The sequence below is a fragment of the Anguilla anguilla genome, chromosome 8, assembly GCF_013347855.1.
Source record: "Anguilla anguilla isolate fAngAng1 chromosome 8, fAngAng1.pri, whole genome shotgun sequence".
Classification (NCBI taxonomy): domain Eukaryota; kingdom Metazoa; phylum Chordata; class Actinopteri; order Anguilliformes; family Anguillidae; genus Anguilla; species Anguilla anguilla.
This window is the reverse complement of record NC_049208.1, coordinates 23,076,109-23,092,628: the sequence shown is the minus strand read 5'-3', so window position 1 is coordinate 23,092,628 and position 16,520 is coordinate 23,076,109. Positions and strand designations below refer to the sequence as shown.

At 37.3% G+C, this 16,520-nt stretch overlaps 1 protein-coding gene across 3 annotated transcripts in view; it reads left to right on the top strand.

Moving 5' to 3' along the window:
* sntg1 (syntrophin, gamma 1) overlaps positions 1 to 16,520 on the top strand; it is a 137,906-nt gene that overhangs the window by 59,149 nt on the left and 62,237 nt on the right. For all 3 annotated transcript variants that reach the window (XM_035428090.1, XM_035428092.1, XM_035428091.1), the window contains one exon: positions 2,668 to 2,743. The gene's annotated coding sequence lies outside the window, so the exon portion shown is untranslated. The remainder of the gene's footprint in view (positions 1 to 2,667; positions 2,744 to 16,520) is intronic.

Below are 16,520 nucleotides of genomic sequence, written 5' to 3'. Positions count from 1 at the left end.
CTGATTGGGTGATTAGGCCTGGCTTTTCAATTGATCCCAAAGGTGCTGGATGGGGTTGAGGTCAGGGCTCTGTACAGACCAGTGAAGTTCATCCACGCCGATCTCGACAAAATCATGGATCTCTGTGTGCCCGTGGATATTGTCATGCTGAAACAGGAAAGGGCCTTATCCAAACTGTTGCCACAAAGTAGGAAGCACTGAATGGTCTAGAATGTCATTTCATTAAGATTTACCTTCACTGGAACTAAGGGGTCTAGCCCAAACCATGAAAAACAGCCCCAGACCAAGGGGTGTCTTGACATTTCTGGTCATAACGTGTATCCCAAATCAAATGCGCTTTAGGAGATCAGGTTTCCCGAAGTAAAAGGAATGAAGACAAGCATAAATTCCACCCAAATATAGGCCCACTGCAGTTTTATGCAATGTTATGTCGTAAATTGGCATAAATGCTGTAAGAAGTTTAAGTAGTGCAAAGTACTTGAATTTTGTTTCATGGCAACAAAAGCTTTCGTGAATGTAGTAAATAAAGGCAAACTGTCATCCAACGTAAGCGCTCAGGGCAGCGATGGTTTAATTTACATCCATACAGAGTAGACCCTTAAGCTATGTGAACACAACTAATTGGATGACCTACATCTATGGCATTTTAAATATTACATAAGCTGATATTTTTGTCTTTTATTTACCACAGTTTTGGTTATTTGGCTTTTATTTACCACACCCACTCTTATTTAGTATATTTGTTACTTTAGCACATGGTATCAAATTAAGACTGCTCTGGAGTGCATTCCTTCATAATGAGAGAAAATGGCAATTGATAAGAGAACATGAATGTTTGGAAAACTCAATTCTCTTTTGCAGAAAGTTACAGTAAGAGTTTTCAGTGTTAAAAAGCTTGAAAATTCACAACACTATTACTCAACCTGTGTACGTGACAGTGCTTCCCAACACACACTGCTTATCAATATGGTGCATTAATACATTTGTATTCAAGGCTTGAAAATATACGGTGTTAATTCAAGCATAGTTGAAATACTGAATATACTTATGTATACTATATATATTCAACATATCATGGCTGTTGTAACTTTTTCCATATAATGTGTGAATGGAATGTGAATGTGAGCTGTACCCCCTCAACATGGTCAGAAAGTGGTTCCAACCCAAACAAGCAAACAAAAAAATAAAAACAAAGAAGAGATGATAAAAATCTAAATGGCACCTCGTCTCTTGTGATTTGCGAGTCACTCCTCTATTCACAAGAGCCAGCGGGTCCTTCAAAATCAGAACTTTGCTTATGTCAAGGGGAAAATTTCAAACAGAACCAGCACAACAAAGCAGAATTGCGTCATAATTTCACTTTTGAAATGGCAAAAAAAAGACACTTACTGTTAGCAGCAAGGATAAGGACTAACTTCCATGTAATTATGGAACTGGGGAATGTGGAGCAATTGAAGTGAAATACTGCCGCAGATGTTTTAGCAACTTAACGAACATAAATACACTACATTATCTGAAAGTGCCACAATGCAACATCTGCTACATTTACCAGGAACATGACACAGCTTTTTTTGCATCTAAAAGTAGAGATTGAAAAGCGTGGGACAGATGGCACCACATTTCTCTCAATGTACTACATTCACCAGGATAATGAAGACCCCTTTCTATAGGAAATAGAGGCTCGAGGGTACAGAAGGTTTTTTTTTCTTTTTTTTTTTAAATAATGAACCACATCACGTCCCCTATTGCTTTTAGCGATCCAAAATCTCACAATTGAGCTGAGTTCCATGCTCCCAATTCAATTGCAAAAACTGACTTGATATATTGAGGGTTGCAGAAAGTAAGATGATCGATGGATTTCAACACATGCTGTTGAAAAGGTCCTGCAAACAGCACTGATGGTTTTTTGTAGAAGACCTGGCAGTATTAAGAACACAATGTCATGACCACCCACTACAGAAGCAGTATGTAAGGACCCAATTGCACTGTCTGAACAAAAATAAATTAAAAATGACATGCTTCAGTCTACCTATTGTAAAATGGAATAGATTGGTGCTCAACATCCAGGAAAATCACAGAAGAAAGAAATCCCACATAACCTCAAAAAGATAAACGCAAAGAATGAGAAGAACTAGATTGCACAGACGTTTTGAGCAAATAGCACATTTAATGAACAGGCAAAGAACGGACTGACATTTCAGTGTCTTCGTCATCTTCCTCAGAGACTGAATCTGACTCTGAACATCAGTGTTCTTGTCCTGTTCATTAAATGTTCCATTAGTTTTTTTGAAGTTGCCCAGGGAAAGATTCCTTTTGCTCTGTCTGTCTGTCTGTCTGTTCGATTTACTTGTGCAGACTGTCAGACAACTGCACTATGTCTGATACTTTAAAGTTCAATGACTGTGGACAGTTGGAATGGAATGGACAGTCTTCTGTTAGGTAAAACTGGGATGGCAGGTATGGCATCTCACCAAGTTATGGCTTGGTGGGACGACATGCCCCATACCTATACAGCATCGAGAGTTTGGCACTGTTCAGGGTTTCCTACTGAGTTTTCTTTTTCTTACCTTTTCAGAGAGGCTATTGCAGATCTTGAGGAAACTTTCAAACATTGTAAAACAACCTGCTGAATTTGTAACGAATCCTGATTTCCTTTTTTAATTGCAGAAAGCTCACTGCCTTTGTGCGAATCAGGATGGTGCAGACCCAGTGAGCCCAGAAATGCTGAATACAGAACACTAAGGTACAATACACCATAATAATTCACTCTTTTCTTTTCATTTGCATGACAATTGCTGTGAAAACTCCACAGCTGTGTACTTGAGAAGGATATGAATGATCTGCTTTAACCGGACTGCTATACTCCTGAGCATCCAGCCCAATAAATGCCCCCCCCCCCCCCCCCCCCAGTGCTCATTAAACATAATTTTACTTTCTTTGAGAGGGTGGGCGGGCAATTACAGTCTCATGCTGAATAATGCTCAAGTTCACGCAACTATTTCTTGTTTTAAAAATATATATTGTTTGCTTGGGCTGCTCTTTTGAAAATACAAGAATGCACTGTGTCGCAAAGAATATCCATCTATTATGCCCAGAGAGTGTACAAAGAGACCCGAAGCCTGCATTTTCTAAGGCTTTTCAGCGGTTTTATTCTCCTCTTCTTATACAGGATTTATATAATTCCAAGAGTGTGTATGCTATACACAGGTCCTCCAATGGCTTAAGAGATCCACAGGTGGCAGGGTATAGTGCAAAATAACCAGCCGTGGAACCGTTTTCCTGAACGTGCTTGAGTGGTTCCCGATTGTGCCTATTCTGTGAAAGGTTACACATTCAGTATGCTGTACCTAGACATACTACTGCACCAGATGCACAAAAGTTATCACAGACATAGCATACAGCATATTACTGGAGGTATGTAACATGTTGAAATATGTTTTAATGTTAAATGAACAATAAAGAGGTAATACTCAAGACTGGGCCATGTACTCTTAACAGCCTTGTTAGATTTATCTTATTTGAAGTGGCTATCGGTTTCACAAAGCAAAAGATAAACACATTTTGGACACCTTGTGACTGACTATCAAAGCATTTCAAAAGGAAATATTTAATGTTATAAAATTGATCTATAATAAACAAAGATTACATGAATAGTAATACCCACATTGTCAGGAAAACACCTTGTGATCCCCTTACAGCCTAGCTGCCAGTAAACACTCACATGAATCACTACAATTCTGTCGCATGCAGAGCGGAGTCCTGGTTTATGTCAGCCGTCTGTCATTGTCAGACTTTGGCTGCTTTACATCAAAAACCTTGAACTCAACCCTTCCTTGAACAACACACCAAAGCAGTAACAGATTTAATTTAAAGGGCCATATTTACTAAACATGCTGCAAATTATTGTTAGTGCCACAAAATGCTATGTATACGTATGTTTCCAGTTTAAAGGGGTATTTCCTAAGACTGGTTATGTAAATGAGCACACCCGCAGAGAGTGCATTTAAATACAGTGCAGGTATTTAAGATGCGTCTTGCGCATGGAAGGAAAGCAACATTGTTATACCACTCCATCTCTGGTGAAGTTGGGTTTTGGACAGGTGTTGGAATGCATGGATAGGCACTGTCACCTTTAAATGTTAACACATCTCAATTGTAAAAATAAAACATCAGAACATAGTTTTAATATTTCAAGTTGTTCAACACCGTACCCAGTATCCAACCATCTTCAGTCATGTAGGGGAGAGTTGCCTTAAATGTAATGCAGCTACCGTAGCTATTTCAGGTTTGTACATGTGCTATTTAGTCCTCTACCACTTCCCACAGTGATAACCTTTGCTGGACATATTTACAAAAAAAAAAAAAACAGTTTTGAGCAAGCTAAGTAAAAACATAAAAATTAAAAAAGTAATTTTTGGGTATGAGGCTTTATTTTTATTTGCAAGAAATCAAATCATACATCATTTAAAAAAATTGTCTGTACTTGAAAAGTTAGTATGGTTTTCGGTGTGTATTTTAGGAGGAAATTGGATGCTAGGTGACCAAAAACCATGCTGTTCGCATCTGTATAAATGTAACATATTTTACAGTTATGCCACCTCTGCGTTGCTATAACAAACAACATGTTTTTTTGCTGTTATATGTTTACAGAATGCCATCTAAAGTGAAAACGAGAGGGATGGTACCCATGGAGAGGGTTTCAGATTTGGAGATTAGGGACACTAGATACTGTTAAAAGCCATCTGTAGCTGCATATAGTGTCCTTTTGGAGAGACCTTAGGCATTTTAAATGTTTTAGTGTTTAAACACTGAGTAAAAGTGAAAAGAAACCAAATTATGGTTTGTGGACTTGATGTTGGATACATGTCAGCTCTGGCAATATAGAAACATCAATATAAAATCAAGTAACAGATTGTTGGGCCACCATGTTTGGCCAGATACGAGTTAATTCACCCTGGAAGATAGGCCAGCTATGGTAGAGTAGTTCCATATTCCCCCTGCTAAATGTTGATCAACTCGTTTAGTTGATGGCAGTTGAAAATTATTTTTCAGGTAGAATTTCAGAATTTCTGAAAAATGCTTAGTCTGGTTTATGTTTGGTTAATTCATTGCAGTTAATTCTGAGGACAATGTGAAAATTCACTGACTAAAACACTATAGCTGAATTATGGTATTAGAGTGCACTGCTGTCTATTTCAGTTAAAGTGTGACTGCTTGGGAGATTTTCTATATGGAAGTCAGATTCCGAAGACTGAGAAACCTCCCCTTTATGCCCTCATAGTTAGTTGTAAACCACTATTGTAGAAGCTGTTGTACAACTATCCTAACGAATTAGTAGATCCCACACGAGAAAATAAAAAACATAACTTGGTGCTGTGTCACAAGAGTCAATTTTATTGGCCAGGACACGACAAACTGTCTTTACATTACATTACAGGCATTTGGCAGACGCTCTTATCCAGAGCGACGTACAACAAAGTGTATAACCATAACCAGGAACAAGTATGACGAAAAGCCTAGAGAGAAGTACCGGTCCAAGTGCAGGGAACAACCGCATAGTTCAACTTGGACCCTGAAGGTTAAACTGATTAACACTAACACAAACGAGAACAGCAACAACGCAGTCTATGGAAACGCAGGTGCGAAGAGGGGGAGGTGCCAGGCGTCCTGAGGTAGCAGAACGGAGGGATCTGGCTGGCATGTAGGGTTTGAATATCTTGTGGAGGTACTCTGGGGTCTTCTCCAATTGGATGTATTGACATGGTGTACTAACATTTCACACTGATGTCCTGGAACAAACAAATAAAGAGCTTGATCATGAAAAAAAAAAACACTTATTTATTCTAAAAGAGGCTTGAACATAATGTTGCAGACACCAAGACAAGTTTAATGGGCAAATCACCTCAATAAAGAAAGCTTTTCAAACTGTCTCAGTAATACCTTGGAAAAATGAAGTTTCAAGGCCATATACTAAACATTCCACAGAGCTCAAGCTTATTCCGGAAAGCAAAGGATAAAATCAACTAATGTTTTCTCATAAAGCATTATAAAAACAACAATGAGTATTGAAGTTTTCAAAAGGGTCAAATGTTCTACGACACTAGTTAATTTATTATGCATACAGTCTGGATATGTAATTATCTTTGGAAAATATGATTCTGCTCATGCAGTCTTGCTCTCAGGAAGTTGAGATTAATCTACACTTGCATTGAAAAAGCCTATTGTCTCATCATACTCACTATACCTGCTCATTTCAGCTGAGCATCTGTAATTATAGATTTCTTGAAGATACTGTACGTCTACAGGGACTTCACTCTGAAATTTCTGTCATGGTGTTTCTGTAGGTGTGGATCTGAGCCTGTGTGCAAGACATTGTTCATCAACTTGCTGTCAGTTCCTTCGTTTTTCAAGAAAAGTACATTGGTGAGGAGTAATAATAATAATAATAAATAACGGGTATTATTTTATTTTTTACACTTAGATTTACAAATATATCCATGTTCATAGGCATATTTAGAGATATGGGTGTAGACTGCAGCTTACCTGATAATATTTGATTGGAACATTCAGGCTGATGGTAGATGATACGCATCAACAATTAACAGAATTGCTTTATGAATATTCAGTACTTCTATTATGGAACAATTATGCATATTCATTCCCATAGCCTGAGATGCAGTATTCATTTACGTCATTCTAATTACATCAGGGTGTGTGTCGAATGGGACGCAATATGCTAAATTTCATATATATTCCCTGCATCAGTTCAGCAGCCATGCTTCCGTTACCTGTTAATGAAACCGTCTGTTCCTTCTTGAAATTAAAAGGGAAGCTATGCTTGCAGTTCTTGTTCCAGGTGAACAGAATATATTGTCATTTTTTCTCAATGGGACAGCCCAATGTAATGTTCATATCAATTAGGGTTAAGCAGAAGTCTTCTGAATGTCAAAGAAATCATATTGTGCTGGTTAAAAGATGTCATATACTCATTGTGTCATAAATAACCAATGAACAGATTTAAAAAAAGTATGTCATTATTGTGTCATTGTTTTCTGTATGTAAATTTACAGAATGTTAATTAGAACATGTTTGTTTTTTCTGTAGTTATCAATCTATAGTTACCAAGGTGAAGTGGGTCTAGTGAGTCCTAAAATAAGCCCCGGAGAAACCCCGTCAATTTTCAGTATGCCGCTGCATATATATATATATATATATATATATATATAATGTGTTATGGCCCGGCTCTGAGGCCACAGCAAACGTGAGGGATTAACTAAAAGAAAGGAATTTTATTTAACTGAGATTAATTTAGTCAACAAATGTAACAAAAATGTTGTTTCTTAACAAATGAAACTGGCAGGGAAACATACTGTCAGGTTAACCAAGATAATACCAAATAAACTATACAGAAAATCAGAGAACTTCAACGGAACACGACGTGATACCAGGGAAGAGGAAGCCCCAGACTACCAGGATGGGGCGAGTTTTATGCAACCTTAAGACAGTGGCCAGCTGCCTCCAATTACTTGATGGCCTCCAGCTTCCACCAACCAGGAACCAGCAACACTGAAAGACAACACACAACACAACAACACCACAAGCCCTGGCAGAGGCCCTGGGGCCGTCACAAATGACCTTGATTGACCAGAAAATGCTAATGATGCATGTGACTCAGCAGTCTCATGATCAGGATGCTAGAGGCCACAAATGTTCCTGTGTACAGTTACATCATTACACTGTTCTTTTTAGAGCATTTCAATTAGTCCGCTAAATATTACTGTGGAGCCAAACTAGAGTTATCCCAATTTCAAGATTGTAGGCTGAAGTATATTCACACATAGTTGTGCTATACAGTGATTTTACCAAATTTCAGCTAAACAGAAGACTGTTTCACTGTTGGCAAGTTCTTTAAATGTTTGCCTACAGCAGCTGTGAGCAGAGATAACCACCTTGTGGAAATACAGAGAAATAATTTGACATCCTATATCCAAAAATTCAAAGCAGCTCATTGATTTGATATTATTTAAATTCCGTTTACACTGCTGGGAAAAAAAAAAATTCTGCAGCTTTTCAGTCGGTTTTTAACATTTTTGTGGTAATGTGTAACAAATGTAAAATGCAACCTGCAGCAAGAAGATTGACATTTCCTCCTTCAAATTTATAAACACAAGTTTTTGCACCATACTTCCTGTCTATACTATCAGGACTGCCAAATGCTCAATACCTGCTGGTTGTGAACAAAGGTGCAAAGTTCAATTCACATCTTTGCAGAAATGCATCAGGTCATTATGGGCCTTGTGTCCCTTTACACAAAAAACTTCCTGTTTTGTACTTAAACTTTGGAGTGGGGTCTTATGAAATACATCATTAAATTCCATGACGAAACGATCCATGATTTAGCCATAAATGGTAACAATGAAAACTCTCAACAAAATTTCACATTCTGTATTTGTTCACAGACCATGGGAATATCTTTTATATAATATCTTATGCATATTTAAACATTGAAAACCTTTCCCATACTGAAAAACTTTCTAGTACAAAGGATGGTAACAGCACATCCAAAACAGGCAAAAGCGTGAAGTTTTCAAAAAGCAGATGCCTGGGTGCACAACTCCTGAAAGCGAGCACTTCTTTACTATGCAGTTTATCTCAGAATCAGAATCAGAATCAGAATCAGAATCGGGTTTATTGCCAAGTAGGTTTACACATACAAGGAATTTGTTTTGGTCAGGTGGTGCGTAACAGTGAACATAAAATAAGATAAATAGAGTAAGATGAACAATAGTGCAGTAAAAAACATAACAGACATAACATAACATAACATAAACATAGTGCAAAACAATAACAATAGTGCAAGGGGATAAAGTGGTTTTAAGTACAGGTGCTGTCTGTTGGTGTCCGTGGGGGTCAGGATAACAGTACAGTGACAGTGGCATCAGTGGGGGTCCCGGGCCTTGTTGATAAGGCCAGCTGCAGTCGGGAAAAAACTGTTCTTATGACGTGAGTTGCACTCAGCTTCTTAAAGTATACCAGCACTCTTGCATAAAGGCAACAGATGAACATGGATGGCTGCAGAATCAGCACTGCCATACTTTAAGACAGAACAAGAAAGGAAGGACGGACTGGCACAAATGAACAAATGCACCATGTTTGACCTTTTACAAATTCTGAGACAGCTTCAGCTTCAAACAGTAGTTTCTGTACCTTTTTCTGCCAACATGACAGCCAGAGGTATATACTGACAATCAAAGTGTAACGATGTCAGAAGCGCAACTCTTTTTGTGAATTCCTGGTTATGCCGTTCTACAAGAGCTACTGCAAATTTCAAGTTCAGATATGTAGAAAGATGTCCCCTACATTGGACAGAAATGAATTGCCCAGACTTAGGAGGATATTATGCAGGCCAATACATCTGAAAACCTTGGGGAAGTGTTAGTCACAAATGAACAAAAGACATAATGGATTTCTAATTTCTACTAATTTCCAGATGATCTCACCAACAGAAATGCTGGCAGAAAACAAAAGCCATTGCTTTTGCCTTTGCTCAACAACTAAAACTGCAAGTGAACAGAAACAATAGCCCCTGTCGGGAGCACATATAGCTTACTTCACTCATTTATAAGGGCGGATTGTCTGTGCAGATGCAATGCATGCATAGAGGGTCAGTAATAGCTGATGTGGGATATATTAATTTTATTTCAGTTTAATTGAATGCTTTGAATAAACATTGAAGATAAGCAAGCCACCTTTCCAAGTAAGCAGGAGAAAAGAGCAAGCTCCACCCTTAAAATCTCCCCCTAGAGGTTGTACCCATGCATCCTAACCCAGCGGGAAGCTCTTACCTAATCAGCAGACATAAAACCTATTATCTGCTAGAGCAGCTCTAACACGCTAACTTGAAACATAGGTCCCATGCGTTTAGATTCCAAAAGTCTAAAGACAAAATTGCATTACGTCATGTTATAAGCAACAGCCAGAAATAAATAAAACAAGTAGCACAACTCTACCTCCTCCCACACCTACTAAAGCAGATTAAGGCTAATATGAGAAATATATTTTGCCAGGTCCATGAATGCAACTTGAAAAACAGTTTGCTCCTCATCCAGTCACAGAATGGAGGCTGTAACCACAGTGGGATGGATGTGGTAGATTAAATAACATTTCAAGTAATGTATTGTTTATTAAGCTACGCACTCCCAAGGGCAAGAAGTGCCCTTCTTTTTTCCATTGCTATCAGTTGCTTAAATAATAAACGTGGGTGAAATGGTGATCGAATCCCGGCCTGGGCCTTTCCGTGTGGAGTTTATCCCCGTGTCTTGCTCCCACTATGTGGGTGTGCCAGTGTGGTGTTATTAGCAATCAGTGGAATTGATCATAAAGCATGCTCTTTCTCATTGCATTAGCATGGCTTAGAGGATGATAGCATGTAGACAGTACAACAGAGAACAAGGCATTTGGTACTTAGTGAAGTGAGAAAGTGCATGTGGTTGAGTGGATAAGGAAGGGATGTGTATTTGCTATGATAAAGGCAATATGCTCATGCTTGTGGAAGCAAATTTGTAATGTTACACACTGAAGCTGAATTTACAAAAGTGGAAAAAACATAGAAAGAGGTTTGTGGGATGTGAATGTTTTCCAAAAGGGCATAATCCCATAACCCCTTATTTATAAAGTGATTTACAGTACTACACAGTAAATGTCTGGTGTTAATTCAACTCTAACAGAGAACATACAAGTCCAGTTGGGACCATGAACATTTTACAGTGCAAAAAAAGTGTTTTGTGCAACTTAATAGAAGAGAATTTTTCTTGAAAGCCTTATTAATGGAAGTGATGTATGCTCCCTCTGCAATGGAAAGTCATGATGTTAATGCCTGACATAATGTTATTTTTTACTGTGTTTTTGCGAGAACTTTAAATAATAAATTTCCATGAAATGGTACTCTGAATTGTAGGTACATATGATTAAAGAAAAACAAGTGTGGAATCGAAACGGTAACAGAAGCAGCAGGTGGGTACTTTCATCACAAGTATTTCACTGGCTTCTATGTAGGTTTCAGTAGAGAAGCATTTTGAAAACTATTTTAAAGCATACATTAAACAGCAGGTGCAACAGATCTTATGAATGTCAATTATTTTTAAACATGTACTTAGCATTGACCGACTACTTTTAATTGGTGGAATTCTGATGCAATGAGTTGTGATTTATGATCTAGTCACAGCTGAGGATGTGTGAGCTCAGAATCCAACTCATTCTTTTATTAATTGTTCCCATTTAACAGGTTACCCCACTAAAGATTTATGTAACCAGTGACCTCTGACATTGCGTTTGGATATAAATAGTATTTGGCCCATAGAGATACACAAAACACTAAGCATGACTCATTTTTCTTTGTGCTTTCCAATGAAAAGTGATTTCTCTCTGTATAAAAATTGCCTTTCACTACAACGAGCTTTCTCTGCATTGGATTTCCTGGAGGGCTGACGCTTGTTTTCCAAAGAAAGCTATACAGCTCATCATAGACCGCACACATTCTGTAATCGCTGGCATGACTTAAACGCAACCATTGCCAAAAGTTATATTGGCCTTTTACGTCAGTTCACCAAGGGAGGACTGGACACAGGCCATGTGCAAAGAACATTTTGTTAAAAAAATTTGTTAAATGTATTTTTATGAGGAGAGCTTATTTGAAGGTCAGGCCATTTAATACTTGCAGTCACATGCGTCCCATTCTGAAATGTCATTGCTTCTTAAGTTTAGACTTTAGCATCTGGATGTGTGCTCCTATGGCACAGCCAAATGAGGCTTCTTTGTACCATTATCAAGATGCATTTTTTTAAGTGAATTAAAATTCATTTATTTGAATGTACTTCATCTCCACATGTATGGATAACAGTTGAAGGGACTTATGTTATGCTAAGACTCTATTCAGTTTGTTTTACCTTGTTTAATCTCACTTATCTGAAATTCTGTGAAACTGACATCACTTCAAAGTACAGTGAATATTTTTTCTTCTTCTTCAGTTACACAGATATCGTGTTGTATTGTAGATGGTTGTCTTGCAATACATTGCTTATCACAGAATCGCCGGTATCGTGATACTGTCTTATCGTGAGCAAAGTATTGTGATATCATATTATGAGTTACTCAGTTATTCGCACTAGAGGTCTGCATCTGCATGTTTTTCACATGCCACACCTGCCTGCAACTGTACTTTTACTATTGAATGTTGATTTCCACTTTGAAATATATATATATATATATATATTTTTTTTTTACCTAGGGTACCTAGGGGGGCTCCGTAGATTTGTAAAAGCTTACCTGGGTGTTAAAATTAAACAAAATCAGTGTTCCTCTACAATTTGGACATTCTTTCATTCAATTACTACAACTAACTTCATGGTAAGTTTTGAAGTTTGCAGTCCTTTTTCATGAATAAAGCCCCATGTGTCATCTGAGGGATATGACTGGATTCAAATGTGGGACCTTCTTGCTGTGAGGCAACAGTGCTACCCACTGCACAGCCGTGTTGCCCCCTAATAGACATTAGCACAGTTAAAATGCTAACATTTCACTTTTTAGTGCTAAATACTGTTCATGGAAATCACATGATTTGCACACTAATACAAATGTAGAGCAAAAAATAAAAATACATACATACAGAAGAGAAGATGCATGCATTATAATCATGGACCCCTGTCTACCTACAAAGTTCATACTTATAGTTGCAAAGCAAAAACAAAAATTACACTAGCTACAAGACTGCTGGACACACAAAATGCGGTGTATTTACATGCATACTAGTACAACCTCAGACAGGCCAGTGTGCTCCAGAGCAAAGCACTATCTGAATTGCTTAAATACATTTTTTGTCATATGAAAGGAGAGCATGTATCTGAGTGAGAGTTTCACACTCTATTGCAAAGAAGAAAAAAAAATCACAAAAAGAAATATTAATAAAAACTAGAGTAAGCAGTAGTGTGACTATCATACGACATTATCCTGAGCAGCAAAGCACAATGGGCATATGTTTGTCCCTAATGTGGGTTGCCGAGGGTCAGATCCTGCTATTATGAATTTTCATGCCTTTAAATTTCTCATATTTCTCTCTGGAAAAACCTTGCATACTTTGCAAAGACACACAATAATACTGAGGGGATATGCAACCATGTTCAGTAAATATGTGGTTACTTCTCTATATTGGCTTGCTCTGGGTCACAATGTCTTATACATATGGAGATTAGAATGCCAGTTGTATTTTGTTTAATGCTTCTTCTTATTCCGGCATACCATTAACATGATCAACATGACAGACATTCATTTATCAAAGTACCAAAACACATCTGTGACTTTTGAGAAAAAATACTTCTGTATTAATGTTTCTCTGTAAACAATGTGCTGTAATGCTAAGCAGGAATATGATGACATCTACACCTGTTTATAAAAAAACAATAACATCGTTGATTAGCACTCCAGCTCCTGGACTCTTTATGAATATGGGCCCTGGTCACCTACTCCACTAGCTCTGCTTTGGATGATTGTTCATTATGAATATCAACTAAATATAGTGGCTGGAAAATGTAGCAGTGGATGAGTCACACATGCTTTAAGTATGGCCAGCAATTGGTATTGTTATTGTTGGAGAGGGAATACAATGTCCTTTGCATATGTTACATACCAGTCAGTTGGTGGCTAACGAGCTCAATACTGATTTCAAGTGAATTTGAGTTACTAGGCCTTTGCCATATACAGTGTGGTGCACCACTGTTGTGATATAATTTGCTATCTATGGTGCACCTGAATGTGCACCGAGAACCCTGGAGCTGTATTTTCCAAGAATAATCATCAATTCTTAGGTTTCCTAATCAGGCTAAAATTGATCCATTTATAGGCCTACCCTTTGGGAATTAATGTGCTATTAAATCGAAAAAAAAAACGGGGTCTCTTGATTTTTCTGAATAAACACAGTGGTTCAGCAGATTCAGAGATTCCTTGAAAGGGTTTTTTTTTAATGTTCACAGAGGGCTACTGAAAAGGTAGACTTGGCTGATGTTGTGAGTAACAGATTGAGTTGATAATGCTCAGCGATTGATGACCTGTTCGGAGCCCACTTTCAAGAGACATCGCTTTTGCATTAAAAGCTTTGGCAGTAGAGCCTTGTTCGATAATGGCAAAAGAGCCAAAAGAGTTTTGGGTTTTCTGCATAAATATAAAGTATGAAAGTAATTTTCTATAAAAAAGCAAAGGACAAAATAACATTTGTAATAAGTCAAAAATAGCAATACAAATATTAAACATACAGTATACTGCATCCTTAATGTTGCATGGATAGGGCCTTGGTTTTTTATTTAAAGCACCCTATTTCATCTGTTGATTCTGGTTGACTACTGAGCTTATAGTGTGGATCTGAAAATATGTCTGTTTTTTACACCAGAATCTCGCCTTCTGTAAGCGGAAATTTACTGCCTTGATTTGCATAGCGTTTACTGTTCCATCACCTCTCATACTCCTCACTGACATGCTGATTCTGAGTGCAAGCTTTTTACTTCCTCCAAATATGTGTTTCCTGGACTAATTTAACAAGGTAAATCTTTGTTTAGTGAACAACTGATGGGTTATCTCACATTTATAGAAGAGCATTTATATATGTTCTTCAGCAAAACAAATTAAAAGATAAATGTCATCCTGCAGTTATCACATTTGAGATTTTAAATGTTGATAGCATCATAGTGGCATCATCAGAACAAAGATAAAATATGTCTGCTAATAATAAAAACATTTTCTACAAAACCAAATTATCGTTTTTTCAACGAGAGAATATATTCAATGTATTCAAAATGAATACATGCATACAGATCTGTTGTTTATTTGATTTTAAAAGTTGATAGCATGACTGCATCATAGGGAGAAAAGCAATACCGCATTGTTAAAAAAAAGCACATATTACATCCTACTCTCTCCAAATATTCATCATTCACGTCTCAGATTCTCAGATAATTATTATATCTCTAGACTAGTGGTATTCAAACTCAGCTGTGGGGACCCTCTGTGTAGCTTGGTTTTCATACAAAGCACAATTGCAATCCCAGAATTTCAACAAGCTGTTCATTTTTCTTAATTAGGTGCTTTACATGTTTACAATGATTATTTACTCTCTTAAGCCACATGTCATACATAGCTATACTTGCTATTTACATGGTGCTATATCACTAACAATTGTACTGCATTAAAGGAGGTAACACACATTATCAAATAACACTGTGATGGGATGCCCTCAAAAAGGGAGGAAAACAAAAATCACAAAGAAAAGAAAATCAAATACTTTAATTGAATAAATATAAGATTCAGAAAATGTATCTAATGCACAACCCCTGTATTTCCAAAAAAAATATTTGCTAACCATATATTTGCTGTACTGAAACCTCCTACAGCTTTTAGAGTAATGCACCAGCCACAGACTCCAAAGTGTGCATACTTTTTGGTGATCCACGGTTCCAATAAGAATGTTGACACTAACTAGTGCCAATGTTAAATCTTCATTTATATTTTGCTGCCTCTCACTGCTCTTTCCCACTTCTTTCTGTATCCATTTTAGACTGTCATGTTGTGTGTTTTGCATCTTTGACTGAATTCTAAAATTGGTTTTTAATAAAATCACAAAATACATCACCTTGCATTTTACATGTAAGCTAAGTACAGTAAAGAGGGATGTTAAACTATAAAATTCCACATTCTGGTATAGTGACCCCTGTAATGTATGTTTAAATGCATACATTCCTTGATACTAAATCTCTCAGGTGTACGGCAGCTGGATGGTTAGAGTGGTCTTAGCTGATGTCAATAAATGGCAGGTACAATAGCCAGCATGTCATTTATGGTAATTACCATACAATCCTGCTCTCAGTAAGACGAGATGCAAAAAATGACAGAATTAAAACTTTCCAAAAGGTTTTAGGGGTGGTAGGGAGAATGCAGTTACTGACACTGTTGACTGGACAGGACATAAGTGTAATGACTATCGAAGAACAAAAATACATCAGTGAATATATGAGAAAACGAGCATATGCAATGGTTATTGGTTTTCCAGTTTCAAGATAATTTGGTGCCAGATGCCAAATGCGACTTGATTGCTGTCCAAGCCCGATTTCTCAGTTTAAAAGATCAAAAGGCATTGACCTTATCTGGTGAAACACAGCCAGTCTCTGGGAATATTGGCCAAGACTGCTGAGCCTGAGTAAACATACACATTTTTGTTCAGTTATTTGACAACATTTTATCATGCTTAAGCGTACAACCTTACACTTGTGAAAATTAGCAGTTATTTTGTTAAATATAAGAAAAACTCATAAAATCAACAAAAATAAGGGAGTTTCATAAGACTCGATCTCTCTATTGAAGTGAATATTTCTGTACTTCACAATTTTAAATTTGTAATCAAATGATTCAGATTATATGATATGTTCATATGCCCTGAAGGGGGGTGTTATGTATAAAAAGTGCTGTAACTTCTACATGGT